Source organism: Lipotes vexillifer, unplaced genomic scaffold (assembly GCF_000442215.2).
Source record: "Lipotes vexillifer unplaced genomic scaffold, Lipotes_vexillifer_v1.1 scaffold298, whole genome shotgun sequence".
Taxonomy (NCBI): domain Eukaryota; kingdom Metazoa; phylum Chordata; class Mammalia; order Artiodactyla; family Lipotidae; genus Lipotes; species Lipotes vexillifer.
In genome coordinates, this window is record NW_006793272.1 from 1,663,814 (window position 1) to 1,680,410 (window position 16,597).

The following is a 16,597-nucleotide window of genomic DNA, read 5'->3' on the forward strand; positions in this document are numbered from 1 at the left end:
AAGAGCAAAACAACTGGCAGTAACCTAAATATCCAACAGTGGGAGACTGCTTAAATAAATGATGTCACATCCACAAAATGGCTTATAATCAAACTCTTAAAAATATAGTAGCTCTATCAACATTTTATATGTAGAAACATATCATATATATGCATTTGTCCATATATTTATAAGACCTCTAAGTGAAAAAAGCAACATAAAGAGCAATATATATTGTGTAAAATGATACCCTTTATCCAACTGAAAACCCTTTTATATTACATGCTTACATGTTCTAGAGAGGTACACACTAAATTGTCAATAGTAGTTATTTTTAAGGAGTAGGATTGGTGTGGAGAGACTTTGTTTTTTAAAAAAATCAACATTATTGAGGTATGATTTACACAGAGTAAAATTCATCTATTTTAAGTGTTCAATGAGTTTTGATGAGTGTATATACCTGTGTAAGCACTGTCATAATTAAGATACACACACACACACACACACACACACACACACACACACACGCATACATTTCTAGGGGTTTTAAGACCTGGAAGGACTAATGTAATCACCACCACAATCAGGATACACAGCAGTTCCATCAACCCCCCAAATTCCATAATGTTGCCCCTTTGTAATCAAACTCTCTCGAACCCCCACTGGCAACTCCTGCTCCATTCTCCATTCCTTTAGTTTACTTTTTCCAAAATGTCATATAAATGGAATCATACAGTAGGTAACCTTCTGGGACTGGCTTATTTCACTCAGCATTAATATCTTCGAGATTCATCTGGTTTTGTATGTATCGATAATCTATTCCCTTTTATCGCTGAGTATTTTTTTGTTGTGTGGATGTACCACAGTTTGCTTATTCATTCACCCATTAAAGAACATTTGGGTTGTTTCCAGTTTTTTAATAATTGTGAATAAAGCTGCTGTGAACATTCATGTACAGGTCTTTCTGTGAACATAAGTTTAATTCCCCTGGCTTAAATATCTAGGAGTGATATTGCTGGATCATGAAGTTAGTGTACATTTAACTTTATAATAAACTGCCAAACTGTTTTCCAGAGTGGCTATACCATCTTTCATCCTCACCACTTGCTCTGTATCCTTCTTAGCATTTGTCAAGTTTTTTAAAGTTTAACTATTCTAACAGATTAAGTAGTGGTATCTCATTATGATTTTAATTTGCATTTCCCAAATTAGAATGAAGTTGAGCATCTTTGCATATGCTTATGTGCTATATAGATATCCTCTGTGGCGAGGTGTCTGTTCAGATCCTTTGCCCATTTTTATTGGGTACTTTGCTTGCTTACAGGTGGATTTAGATAGTTTTAAAATATATTCTGGATACTAGCTCTTTGTCAGGAATGTAAATTGCAAATGTGTTCTCTCAGTTTGCGTGTTATCTTTTCATTTACTTAATGGTGTCTTTCATAGAGCAAAGTGTTTTAATTTCAATGAAGTCAAATTTATCAAATTTTTAATGGATTATGCTTCTGGTATTATGTCTAAGAACTCTGTACCTAACCCGAGGTCATGAAGATTTCTCTTATGTTTTCCTCTTCAAGTTTTATAGTTGTAAGATTTGCATTTAGCTCTATGATCAACTTTGAGCTCATTTTTGCTTAAGGGGTGAAGTTTACATGGAGGATTTTTTGTTTGTTTGTTTTACCTGTGAGTATCCACTTGCCATTTGCTGAAAAGGCTATTGTTCTTCCACTGAGTTGCTTTTGCACCTTTGGCAATCAGTTGGGCTTGCTGGGACTGCTGTCCATCCACATTCAAAAGAATGAAGTTGGACTCCTACCTCATACCACATACAAAATTCAACTCAGAATGAATCATAGAACTAAATTTAATAGATAAATCTATAAAACTTTAAGAAGAAAATTTAGGAGTAAATCCTCATTACCTTGGGTAAAACAATGGTTTCTTAGAGATGACACCAGAAGCCAAGGAACAAAAGGAAAAAAAATTGTCAAATTGGACTTAATCAAAGTTAAAAACTTTGTACTTCAAAGGACACCATGAAGAAAATGAAGAGAAAACCCACAGAACAAGAGAAAGTAATTAAATATCATATGTCTGATAAGGGACTTGTGCCTTTATAAAAAACAATTATAATTCAACAATAAAAATACAAATAAACCAATTTAAAAATGGGCAAAGCACTTGAATAGACATTTCCAGAAAGAAGACATACAAATGGCCAACAAGCACGTGAAAAGATGCCCAACATCATTGGTCATTAGGTATACTCAAATCAAAACCACAATGAGATACCATTTTATACCTGCTAGGATAGATATAATAATTAAAAAAAGACAAATAATAACCAGTGTAGGTGAGCATCTGTAGATCCACACACTGCTTGTGGGAATGTGAAATAGTGCAGCTACTTTGGAAAACAATATGGTCATCCCTCAAATGGTTAAACATAGAGTTACCATACAACCCAGCAATTTCACTCCTTGCTACATACCCAAGAGAAATGAAAACACATTCTACACAAAGACTTGTATACAAATGTTCGGCAGCATTGTTCATAATAGCCAAAGAGTAGAAACAACCCAAGTATTCATCAACTAATAAAAGGGTAAACAAAATGTGGTACATTATTATTATTATCCAGCCTTAAAAAGGAATGAAGTATTGATTCATACCACAACATGGATGAACCTTGAAAACCTTATGCTGAGTGAAAGCATATTTATTCTGCTGAGTCTTCCAATCCATGAACAGAGTATGTCATTTCTTTCATCCATGTACTGTAGTTTTTACTGTGTAAGTCCTATAATGATTTGTATTACATTTCCTTTGCAACAATTTACAATGCTGCTGTCTTTTAAAATTTCTTTCCAATTGTTTATTGTTAGTATATGGTTGATTTTTGTGTATTGACCTTGTAGTCTGTGGCCTTGCTAAATTCATTTTTTTATTCTATCACGTTTTTAATAGATTCTTTAGGGTTTTCTTTATACAGAATCATGAGACAGTTTTATTCTTCCTTTCCAATCTGTATGGCTTTAATGTTTTTCCTTCCCTTATTGCATTGTCTAGGATCTCCAGTACAATGTGGAATAGAAGTACTGAAAGCAGATATACATTTTTAATTGATCTTAGAAAGCCTTCAATCTTTCACCATTTAGTCAGCTGTAGGTTCTGTGGTTCAGGTTGTGCAAGTTACATTCTATTCCAAGTTTGCCAAGACATTTTTTAAAAAAAATCATAAATGTATGTTGAAGTTTGTCAAACACTTTTTCTGCATCAATTGATATGATCATAGGGTTTTTCTTCTTTCGACTATTAATATAATGGATTACTTTGCATTCTTGGGATAAATCCCATTTGGTTATGGTGTGTTCTTTTTACACATTGCTGGATTCAATATGCTAATGCTTTGTTGAGGATTTCCATGTCTATGTTCATGAAAGATATTGGTCTATAATTTTTAATTTTCTGTACTGTTTTTTCTGGTTTGGGTATCAATATAATATATATGTAATGTATTTATATATAATTAAAATTAATTTTACCAGTTTCTCTTCACTATATTTTAATGTGGCTACTAGAAAATGTAACATATGTGGCACATATTTGTGACTGGCATAAAATTTTTATTGTACAGAACTGCCCTAGACTAAAGGTGTATTTAGCCCTGCCAAACAAAGCTTAAAAGCAAGCCTCAGTGGGGTCAAACTATTTCCAGAATAAAGCTCAAGAATATTTAAAACAATACAAAAATAGCCAGCACCCAATAAGGTAAAATTCACAATGTCTGGTATCCAATAAAAATTTATCAAAAATTCCAAGAAGCAGGAAAATATGATACATAATCAGGAGAAAAAGAATCTATCAAACGGAACCAGATACAAATCAGTCGTATTCTATATAGCAGCAATAAACAATGAGGAAATATTAATTTAAAAACAGTTTCATTTAAAATATAAAATCCTTAGGAATAAGTATGACAAAAATATACATGTTTTTTAACACTGAAAACTGTGAAAGATTACTGAGGTAAATTAAAGAAGACTTAAGTAAATATAGAGATACGGCATATTCATGAATTGGAAGACTAAATATAGTTAGGATGGCAATTCTTTCCAAATTGATTTAGAGATTCAATACAATTTCAGTCAAATCTCAGTTGGCATTTTTGAAGAAATTGACAAGCTGCTTCTCAAATTTATATATAAATACAAAAGATGTAAAGTAGTTAATTTTGAAAAAGAGCAAATTGGCATTGAAGATCAATGGAACAAGACAAGACAGTCCAGAAATAAATGCATGCATATGCATATATGCAATTGACTTTCAAGAAAGGTGTCAAGGCAATTCAACTTGGAAAGGATAATCTTTTCTTTTCGACAAATTGTCTTGGAATAGTTGGACTTCCACAAGAAGAAAAGAAAAAGAACCTTGATCCTTACTTCACACAAATACAAAAGTTAACTCAAAATGAGTCATGACTTAAATATGGAGAGCTAAATCTATAAATATTTTACTAATAAACAATTTACTATGTTTTTCTTTCTGCTTGCTTTGAATTTAGTTTGCTGTTCTTTTTCTAGTTTCATAAAGGTGGAAATTTAAGTTTTTGATTTGAAATCTTATTTCCTTTTTAACATAAGATTTACAATTATAAATGTTTCTGAGGAAGCTTGGCATATACTGTACTCTCCCTTTCATTCAACTCAAAGTATTTTCTAACTTCCCTTGTGATTTCTTCTTTGAACTAGTGGTTTATTTTGCAGTGTCTTCTCTACTATCCATTTATGTGTGAATTTCTGAAATTTTATTTTGTTTTTGATGTCTAATTTAATTTCATTATATTCCCAAGTATGTTTGCAGAACATACTTTTTATTATGTCAATCCTTTAAAAAAATTTAGGGAGGTTTATTTTATGAGCTAACATAAAATCTATCCTGGAGAATATTCCATGTGCAGTTCAGAAGAACATATATTCTGCTGTTGTTGTATGGCATGTTCTATAAATAGATGTCCATTAGGTCTAGTTGGCTTATAGTGTTGTCCAAGTATTCTATTTCCTTTTAGGTCATTTATCTATTTCAGCCCGTTACTGAAAGTGGTGTAATAAATTCTTCAACTGTTATTGTTAAATTTCTATTTCTCCCTTTATTTCTGTCAGTTTTTGCTTCATGTATTTTTCAGCTCTCTAGATAGGTGGAAATGTGTTAATAATTGTTAAATATTCATGATAGATTCACCTTTTTATAGTTATAAAATGTCCTTTGTTTTCTCTAGTAACAAATTTTGTCTTAAATTCTATTTTGTCTGATAATTATTATAGCCACTTAGCTCTCTTTTGGTTACTGTTTGCGTCATATATCTTTTCCCACTCTTACTTACATTCTGTTTGTATCTTTGAATCTAAAATGTGTCTCTTGTAGACAGCATACAGTTAGAACATGTGTGTTTCTTATACAGAGTCTGGCAATCTCTGCCTTTTAACTGGGTTGCTTAATCTAGTTACATTTAAAGTAATTACTGATAAAGTAGGATTTACATCTGCCATTTTGCCATTTTCTATATGTTGCATGTCTTTTTTGTTCCTCTATTCCTCCATTGATTTCTTTTGTGTTAAATAGATATTTTCTAATATACCTTTTAATTCTCTTGTTTAATTTACTATATTAAAAATTATTTTCTTAGTGCTTGGCCCAGGGATTACAATTGACATCTTAAAATACAATCTGCTTTGGATTAATACCAACCTGATTCCAATCATATGTAAAAACTTTGCTACCATATATCTCCATTCCTTCCCTCCTCCTTTGTGCTATTACTGATATACAAACTGTTCCTTTATATATTATACATTATAACCCCATCAAAACACTTGTATAATTACTGAATTATGCAGTTATCTTTCAAGTTAGAGAGAAAAAAAGTTCCCCCCAAATAAGATTTGTGTTGTCTTTTATATTTATCTATGCAATTACCTTTTCTGGTGCTCTTTCTTTCTTTCTTTCTTTCTTTCTTTTTCTTCCTACTCTCTAGTGTTCTTTCATTTCAGCCTGAAGAACTCTTTTTAGCATTTCTTGTAGGACTGGTCTTCTGGCCATTAATTCTCTCAGTCTTTGTGTACTTGACAATGTCTATTTTTCCCTCATTTAAGGATATTTTTGCTGGATATAGAATTCTTGGTTGTCAGTCTTTTGCTTTAAACATTTTGTATATGTCATCACAGTGACTTCTAGTGCCCATTGTTTCTGATGGGAAATCAGTTATCTTTTAATTTTCTTGCTTTCAAGACTTTTTCTTTGTCTTTGAGAGGTTGACTAAGAAGTGAATTTTTTTGTGTTTATCCTACTAGGAAATATTTGAGCTCTTGGATGTGTAAACTATTTTTGAGAAGTTTTTACTCATTATTTCTTCAAATATCCTTTCTGTTCTTTTTTTCTCTTTTCTACTTCTGAGACTCCCATTTTGTGTATGTTGGCCATTTAATGGTGTCTCACAGGTCTCTTAAGCTCTGTTCATTTTTATTCATCCTATTTTTCTTTCTGATCCTCAGTCTAGACAATGGTAATTGAATTATCTTCAAGTTTGCTAATCCTTTCTGCCAGCTCAAATCTGCTGTTCGGCCCCTCTAGTGAATTTTTCATTCTGTTACAGCACTTTTCAAATCCAGAAATTCAATTTGATTCTTTTTTTTAAATAATTTCTGTCACTTTATTAATATTCTCTATTTGGTGAGACATCATTCTCATACTTTCCTTTAATTCTTTAGATGTTTTCCTTTAGTTATTTGAAGATATTTAAAATTGCTGGTTCAGTCTTTACCAAAGCCAGAATCTGGGCTTCCTCAAGGACTGTTTCTATGACATCTTTTTTCCTGTGTACAGACCATACTTTCTGTGTGTGTGTGTGTGTGTGTGTGTGTGTGTGTATTTTGTAGTTTTTTGCTGAAACTAGACATTTTAAACAATTTAATATGATTACTCTGGAAATCTGATCCCCTTCTTCTAGAGTTTGGTTTTTAGTGTTTGTTTAGTGACTATCCTTGACTGATTTTGTAAAATCTGTATTCTTTGTTATGTGCAGCCATTGAAGTCTCTGTTAGCCTCGTAGTCAGATAATGATTGCACAGGGATTTCATTAAATGCCTTGAATCAGTAAGTCTCTCACTCTTTGCTAGTGGCTCTGTGTGTGCATAGTGACACATCTTCAATGTTCTTGCAGTTTATCATCTGTAAATGACACATTTGAAAAGACAAGGGAAATTTAAATATGGACTCCAAATTATAATTATAGTGTATCAATGTTAAATTTCTTGAGTGAGATATGGTACTGTGATAATGTAGTTGAATGTATACGACAGTATTTGTGCGAAATGTGTGATATTGGTAATTTACTTTCAAATGTTCTAAAAATAAGTTCTTGGGCCCCATCATATGTATACAGCAGTAAGAGCTTTGTTTCAGAGGCCACATTAACTTGTGACTTTTATCCACAAACTTTTAACTTAAAACAATGCCAAATAGGAGGGTTAGACAATATAGTCTCCACTGTCAAAAGTGCACAGTGTAAGGGAGAAAAAAATATTTCTTTAGTAGCACATGAGATCTTAAAAAGGAGAGCTATGCCTTACAGTGTTTGTCTTGGGGTGGTTTTTGAGTGAACATTCAGTCAGTGAAACCTGGAATTTGCTCCTTGGCCTTTCAGATATTCCATGAAGGCTTTCACTTTGCTCTCCAATGTAGCAGTGCTTAGCTATGATATTAAAGGATTAGCAGATCATGTTCAAAAACAGCACCACACAGAATAGGGATTTTTAAACCTGGTTCTATGGATGAAGTTAACAGAGTCAATAAATCTATTAAAATTGTATGTGAAATATTGGGTGTTTTGCATTTTTCTAGGCTTTCATCATATTCTCAAAGGAGTCTGCCCTCCACCAAATGGTTAAGAACCACTGAAGTAGAGGATTCTGTTGATTTCTGAGATGCCCATTGCCTGTATCTGAACAGCCGCTAGCCAGCTCTTAATGGATAAATCAGGGATACCTCTATGTTCTCTAGGAGGGACTAAATGGCTTTGGGTTAAGTGAGTAACAAGTTCAAAAGGAAAAGGAAGCTCTAGGTTGAATTTAAGGTACTTATTAGACTCAATGCTATATTTTGTTATTTCATGAGTTAATAAAGAAGCACATATATTACCATTTTTTTTGAGATGTTGAAACATCTTTTATTAAGGCATTGTAAAATTATAAATTCCTCCCAAAGTTACTTGAGAATTGGAAGAGTTGCTGCAATGATTAGAGTAATAAATTTTATATGCACACATAACTATACTTTAAGTATATAAAATGAATATATAACAAAGAGCACTAACACTCATCCTCTCTTTTGCATTCCTGTTAGTTAAATAATTTCAAGTAGTTCAAAGATAAATTGGGCTACATGAAAACAAAATATATGGAATTACCATAGAAAGAAATTATATTACAATACAGTTATCAAAAATATTTTTAAAACATGGTAATATTTATTACAGTACAGTTAAACATGGTAATATTTATTACAATACAGTTATCAAAAATATTTGTGCATTAGATCTCTAGGACTTACTACTAGTTGCAAGTTTGTACCCTTAAACAACACGAATTGTATACTTTTAAAAATGAATTTTATGGTATCTGGATTATATCTCGATAAAGCTGTTACCATAAAATAAACTCTCAGAAAAATGCATAGGAATAATTTTCATGACCTTATGTTAGGCAGTGGTTTCTTAGATATCACAGATAACAATGTTGCTGTCCTCATCTTTTAAAGCATACAATTCAGTAGTTTTGAATACATTTACAGAGTTGAGAAACCATCACCTCTATCTATTCTAGAACATTTTCATCACTCCTAAAAAACCCTGTATCCATTAGCAGTCAATTCCCAGCACTCCCTCCCCTCTCCAGAGCCCCTATCAACCACTAATCTACTTTTGTTTCTATGGATTTGTCTATTTTGAACATTTCATATAAATGAATTATATAATATTTGTCCTTTGTGTGTGGATTCTTTCTCTTAGCATGTTTTCAAGGTTCATCCATGTTGTAGCATCTGTCAATACTTCATTCTTTCCTATGGTTGAATAATATTATATTTCATTGTATGGATATACTACATCTTTTTAATCTATTCGTCAGTTGATGGTCATTTGGGTTGTTTCCACTTTGCTATTATGAATAATGCTGCTATGAATATTTGTGTGCAAGTTTTTGTGTGGATATATATTTTTAATTCTCTTGGGGACATACCTAGGAGTGGAATTGCTCAGTTATATGCTAATCCTACTTTGAACTTTATGAGGAATTGTCACACTATTTTTTAAAGTGGCTGCACCATTTTACATTCCCACCAGCAATGTATAAGAGTTCTGATTTTTCCACATCCTCACCAAAACTCGTCACAGTTCATGTTTTTTTTTGTAGTCATGCAAGTGGGTATGACGTCGTATCTCATTCTGGTTTTGATTTACATTTCCTTAATGCTGAATGACATTGAGCATGTTATCATGTGCTCATCAGCCATTTGTGTATCTTATTTGGAGAAATGTTGATTCACATATTTTGACCATTTAAGAATTAAGGGTGGGGGGCCTCCCTGGTGATGCAGTGGTTAAAAATCCTCCTGCCAATGCAGGGGACACGGGTTCGATCCCTGGCCCAGGAAGACTCCACATGCCATGGAGCAACTAAGCCCATGCGCCACAACTACTATGCCTGCGCTCTAGAGCCTGCGAGCCACAACTACTGAAGCCCAGGCGCCTAGAGCCTGCGCTCCACAACAAGAGAAGCCACGACAATGAGAAGCCCGTGCACCGCAACGAAGAGTAGCCACTGCTCACTGCAACTAGAGAAAGCCCGCGCGCAGCAATGAAGACCCAACACAGCCAAAAATGAAAACAAACAAATAAATAAATTTATTTTAAAAAAATAACTAAGGGTGAGGCTTGGCATTAGAAACAGGCTGATGTTGGAGTTTTGAGATAATTCATACTGGGATGGCAGGAGTGATGACAGTTTTAACAACCTCACCTCTCTATTCTCCAGCTATTGTCAAAGATAAAAAAAAAAAAAAAGAAATCACTCAGAGAGAATTCTGTGAAAGCAAACCAAAAAGATAGGGCTAAAGGAAATACTGAACTCACTTTATTGCATCCAGATGACAAACTCATAAGAAGCCTGCATGCTCTAGCTACCGTCTATCATCTATCTATCTATCTATCTATCTACCTATCTTCTATCTTTTAATTTGTCCATCCTAGTGTTAGAATTTACAAGTGAAATGATCATCATAGGAATAAGTATTGATATACTTGTTGAATTGAAAAATGAAGTCATCCTTTTTTTAAAAATAAATTTATTTAATTTATTTATTTTTGGCTGCTTTGGGTCTTCGTTGCTGCACATGGGTTTTCTCTAGTTGTGGCGAGCGGGAGCTACTCTTCGCTGTGGTGTGGGGCCTTCTCATTGCGGTGGCTTCTCTTGTTGCGGAGCATGGGCTCTAGGCATGTGGGCTTCAGTAGTTGTGGCTCACGGGCTCTAGAGTGCAGGCTCAGTAGTTGTGGCGCACGGGCTTAGTTGCTCTGTGGCATGTGGGATCTTCCTGGACTAGGGCTCGAACCTGTGTCCCCTGCATTGGCAGGTGGATTCTTAACCACTGAGCCACCAGGGAAGCCCAAGTCATCCTTTTTGAGACAAAAGAAATATGATTTAGCCAGTTGATTTGAAAATGATGACTGGCTTTGCTAGTTAGGCTATATGACAGATATTTTTTATCAATTGCTAAATCTGAAGCTCCAAAATTTTGGTAAAATTATATTTAAAATGTGATAAGAAAAAAAGCATTTCATAAAGAATGTTCTATTGGTTAAGCTGCATTAAAATTAATAAAATTTCTATTTTTCATTCCATGAACTTTGTTTAGTATGTTGGGTTAAACAAAGTGCCTCTAGATAAAACAGTAACTGGTACATTTAATAATTATTTGGCAAGTCTTAGTAAAGACTTTTTGGGTTTTTCCCCAAATTTAGCACCTTAAAACAACAAATATTTATTATCTTACAGTTTCTGTGGGTCAGGAATCTGGGTGTGGCAAGTTGTGTGCCTCTGGCTCAAGATCTCTTACAATGGTATAATCCATTTGTTGGCCAGAGGTGGGGTCTCATCAGAAGCGTGAACTGAGGGAGTATTCTGTTTCAAGCTCAGCTCGCATGGTTGTATGGTGGTTGACAGGATTCAGTTCCTTGTGGGCTGTTGGACTGAGGACCAAAGTCCATTGCTGGCATATTGGCCAGAGACCTCTCTCAGTTCTTTCTGGAGTGGGCCTCTCCATCAGCCAGCTCATAAAATGGCAGCAGGCTTCCCTCCGAGGATGTGAGAGAGAAAAGCCATTGTTATAACCTAATCTCTCAAGTGACATCACTTTTGCCATAATCTATTTGTTAGGTGTCCATAGGTCTAGCCCACACTCAAGGGGAGAATACTGCATAGGATTCAAATAACAGGAAGTGGGTATCATTGGGGGCCATCTCAGAAGCTTCCTACCACAGTATTACTTTCCAGAAATTGAGAAACTGAATGACTGTAATCTTGGGTAAAAATCCTTTTCTAGGTCATGTGGTTTCTAATTACTTGCCTTCAATAAAGTTTAAAGAGAACCGAAGAAAGTTTTCAGATTGTTAAAAATATTATTATTTTTAATGAGGTTGAGCCAATCTTTTTATTTTTAATTAATTAATCAATTAATTAATTTGGCTCTGCTGGGTCTTAGTTGTGGCACGGGATCTTCATTGCCTCGTGTGGGATCTTCCTTGTGGCATGCGGGTCCTTTAGTTGCAGTAGGCAAACTCTTAGTTGCAGCATGTGGGATCTAGTTCCCTGACCACGGATGGAACCCGGGGCCCCTGCATTGGGAGTGTGGGGTCTTAACTACTGGACCACCAGGGAAGTCCCTAAAAATATTATTTTTTTATTTTACGCTTTTTTGGCTGCACCATGCGCCTTGTGGGATCTTAATTCCCTTACCAGGGATTGAACCTGGGCCCTCAGTAGTGAAAGTGCAGAGTCCTAACCACTGGACCTCCAGGGAATTCCCTAAAAATGTTATGAAAAATCATTGTATAACTTTTTGACATTAACTCAGAGTTCAAGGAAATTGAGTGACAATGGCATAATAAAACTCTATTCATCCGCATATGCTTATTGATATGAAAAAGTTTTCTTAGTGCTTTTATAAAAATGGAAACTAAATATATAATTGATGCTGAATCTTGTTCCTGAATATTACTCAATATTCTGTGGCTGTAATAACTAGCTGGAAGAAAAGCCCCACTAACATCTTTAAGAAATGCATTCATTTCCAGTAAAAATGTATTTTTATGTCTAATTATTATTTATCAAAATTTGTATTATATTTGTGTTCTTTTGAGCAGTTTTGTACTGCTAATAATTGAATAATAACAATATTCAGAAGAAATGTTTCAACATTTATTACCTTCTGGCCACAGAAAATAAAAAATTAAAATTCAATTTATACTTTTGTTATGAAGAAATATAAGGTAATCAATAATTTAAAAAGACTTTAAAACACAAAAAATTTATAACGTTAGGGAAAAATCCTGTGGGGATGTGGAATGCAAGTAAGAATTCAAGGAGAGCAAGGAATGGTGTAAACTCTCTGCCCTTAAAGAAAGAAGAGTTTAGCCATTTATTTTTTAAATACATGGTTATGAGTAACAAATCACTATGGTATTCAGATTCCATTGGATACGTTTAAATGAGTAATTGGATAGTTTTATTTTAAATGTCAATATTTACCGTATTCCAGAAACTACATCCTTTGCAACTGTTTAAACTTATGATGAATAATCTAGATGTCAACTTAAGAATATATAAGATACATAGATTTTTTTTCTCTATGAATTGATTAGAGGGTGTGCCTGCAAAAGGTCTGAATGCCCTTGATAAGACCTTGAACTAAGACACACTTATGGCTCTAGTAAATATCACTGCCCTAAAATCCTGCCTTGGGAGACAGTGTTGTTGTAGGCAACTTGGAATGCAGAGGAAGATAGGAGGCAAGGGCAATATGAAATAGTGAGATGCAGCCTGCCATTGTGGAAAGAGCAGGGGTTTTGGAGTCAAACAAAACAGGGTTTGAAGCACTGCTCTGCTACTTATCAGCTGTGTGTCCTCAGAGCAGTCAATCAAAATCTGAGTCATGGTTTCTCAGCTGTTAGAATAAAGGAAAATCTCTATCACACTGATTTGTTGTAGAAGTCAATGTAAAATGCCTGGGCTACTGCCTGGTACATAGTAAGAGTTATATAGCTGTTGATCCCTTCTCCTACATTTCTGAGCCTATAATACCAGAAACGAACTTTGAATTTTCATTTTACCCGTTGATGGCCCAGAATAGCCAGTCTTTCATCTGTGGAATGTTTCTCTAGCTCTTGAAATAAAGTTGGTATTCGATAAGTATTTCTTAAAATGAAGTGAGTCACATTTTTAAACACAGGGTCTTTAGATTCTTGTCATCTCTAGACAAGTTCAAAAGGGAGAATGATTATATAGCTCCTATGCCTATTCAGCTATTTTCTAATAAATTGGGCTGGATGTCCTGGTATCTGGAAATGGTCTCACTGCTTTTAATTTTTTTAAGTCCCTGTGTGAGTTTGCTTTTTGTTTGTTTGTATGTGTTTTAAACAATAAGCAGTTAGGTCCTTTAAAAAATAGTTTTCTAACTGATTTTGACAAAGAATAGAAACATGCAATGGGCCAAGTTGTAAACCATAGTTGTTTTTTTTGTTTGTTTTCTTTTTTAGCTTAAGAGGCTTTCTGGTGCCCACTCATTGCACTTACTCAAATCAGGTGAGGATATGATTTTGGCTAAACATTTTAAAAACAGCTCAAGAACCCCAGGTGATACCATTCTATTCCCCTTGTGCTTGGGTGACCTCAGATTGGGATTTACTATGTAAATAATTAGCAGAGAAGTTATTGCAAATTATCCTCTCAACAGTCTTTTCCCACTCATTTATCATGTATCAATTCATTGTCTACCTATCCATTCATTTTTAAAATTTAAAAAAATTTTACTTTTATTGAGGCATAATTGATTTACAATATTGTGCTCATTTCAGGTGTACAGCAAAGTGATTTGGTTATACATATATATATGTATATGTCTATATTCTTTTATTGATTCTTTTCCATTATAGTTTATTACAAGATATTGAATATAGCTCCTTGTGTTATACAGTAGGCCCTTCTTGTTCCTCTATTTTATATATAGTAGTGGTGCCTCTGTTAATCCCACACTCCCCATATACCTCTCTTCTCCCTTCCCCTTTGGTAACTGTAAGTTTGTTTTCTATGTCCATGAGTCTGTTTCTGTTTTGTGAATAAGTTAATTTGTACTGTTTTTAGATTCCACATATAAGTGATATATAATATTTGTCTTTCTCTGTCTGACTTACTTCACTTAGTATGATTATCTCTAGGTCCATCCATGTTGCTGCCAATGGCATTATTTCATTCCTTTTTATGGCTGAGTAATATTCCATTGTTTATATATACCACATCTTCTTTTACCACTCATCCATTGATGGACATTTAGGTTGCTTCCATGTCTTGGCTATTGTCAAGAGTGCTGCTATGAACATTAGGGTGCATGTATCTTTTCAAATTAGAGCTTTTGTCTTTTCTGGATATATACCCAGGAGTGGGATTGCTGGATCATATAGTAACTCTATTTTTAGTTTTTTAAGGAGCTTCCATACTGTTCTCCATAGTAGCTGCATCAATTTATGTTCCCACCATTCATTTTTTTTAATTAATTTATTTTTGGCTGTGTTGTGTCTTCGTTGCTGCACGTGGGCTTTCTCCAGTTGTGGCGAGCAGGGGCTACTCTTCGTTGCGGTGCACGGGCTTCTCATTGCAGTGGCTTCTCTTGTTGTGGAGCACGGGCTCTAGGTGTGAGGGCTTCAGTAGATGTGGTGCATGGGCTCAGTAGTTGTGGCTCATGGGCTTAGTTGCTCTGCGGCATGTGGGATCTTCCTGGACCAGGGCTCGAACCTGTGTCCCCTGCATTGGCAGGCAGATTCTTAACCACTGCACCACCAGGGAAGCCCTCACCATTCATTATTTGATTCTTGTGTTGAACAACTACTATGTTGCAGGTACTCTGCTAGATGCTGGGTATAGCAAAATGACTGTCCTTTAATGGTGGTGGGAATACCACACAGAACACAATTCGAATACAGAGGTAGCACCTGAAGACTGGGAAATAACAGACCACCTGGCAGGACTGGTTAAACAGTGTGAGCTGTAAAGTGATGAATAAGATACTTTTTCATTCAGACGTTCTTTCATTCAAACAGTATATATTGACTGCCTGCTAGGTGAGAGGTGCTGGGATTTTAGCAGTGCATAATATGGACAACATTATAATTTGGAAGGTGGAAATCTGTTTTCTTTTCAACCCTTGATCTACTTTGAATCGTAAGATTACAGATGTGGTTTTTGTAGTCATAGTTGTCTAAAACTTCACTAAATGTATGATGCCCAAGAGATTTTCATTCATCCATATGGAGCTAGCCTTTCACCTTATATGTTAGACAAATCCGACATTGACTTTTTAAAATTTTCGCTGTTTGGTGATGATGCCCTTTCCCACACTCTGCCCTACCCTCTATACCCAGCTATGACTTTTGAACATTCTCCAAGATCATCAGCCCCTGCCTGGGTGCTTTTGTATAAGACATAACCTACACAATCATAGCCTGTGGTTCTTCCTCTTCCAAGTTTCCAAAATTGTCAGGACTTTTGTGCTACCATAATGTGACCTTAATGACACATAGCCTTACATATATGTTCTAATCATGTATGTGTCCTGCATTGCCTTTGATAACGTCAGCTCCCGTAGAGCAGGCGAGAGCTTCTATTCAGCTCCTTTTGCAGTGCCAGTGTAATGTACTGTGACTGTAGATCATACCCTCAAATGTTGACTTGCTCAGATCCTGAACACATGGCCACAGCTAGGTCAAGTGAACATGTCTGTTCAATTTCACATTCCTCAGCAAATCCGAGCTCAAGGTTATTTTTCTTGCAATCAAAAACTACAAGGCCAATTTCCTACCAGCTCTTGATAAATTCTTCTGCACTCTCTCAGATCTCCTGCCAGCAACCATCTTGCTCTAGCAAATTGGAAAGCTTTAAAACATAATGCAAAGGAAGAGTGACAGGCACAGACACAGCAGAGCAGAGCCTTTAAGGAGGAAAGCTACTTCCGGGAGTCTTGGGCCCACTGGCAGGCTGGGTGGAGGTGTATATTGAGGAGGGGGATATTTTGGCACCCTTCCCATTAACTAGTAGCTGCTTAGTTCATCTGGGCATAAGACTAGCTCTGTTTCCCTATGATGGGAAAGCAATACAAATTGCCATGACATACACACTCCATGTTGAGGTGAGACAATACATTTCCCTGGCATCTCAACAGAAGTCTACCTCACTTTGGACTGCTTTCTTCTGATAGAATTCAGGGCATGCTTCTCAAATGTTGGTGTGCATCAGAATCA

General features: G+C 35.1%; 1 protein-coding gene across 1 annotated transcript in view; it reads right to left on the bottom strand.

The window, feature by feature from the left end:
* Positions 1 to 16,597, bottom strand: part of TRPC5 (transient receptor potential cation channel subfamily C member 5) — a 139,012-nt gene that overhangs the window by 4,508 nt on the left and 117,907 nt on the right. The gene's annotated exons all lie outside the window — the stretch shown is intronic.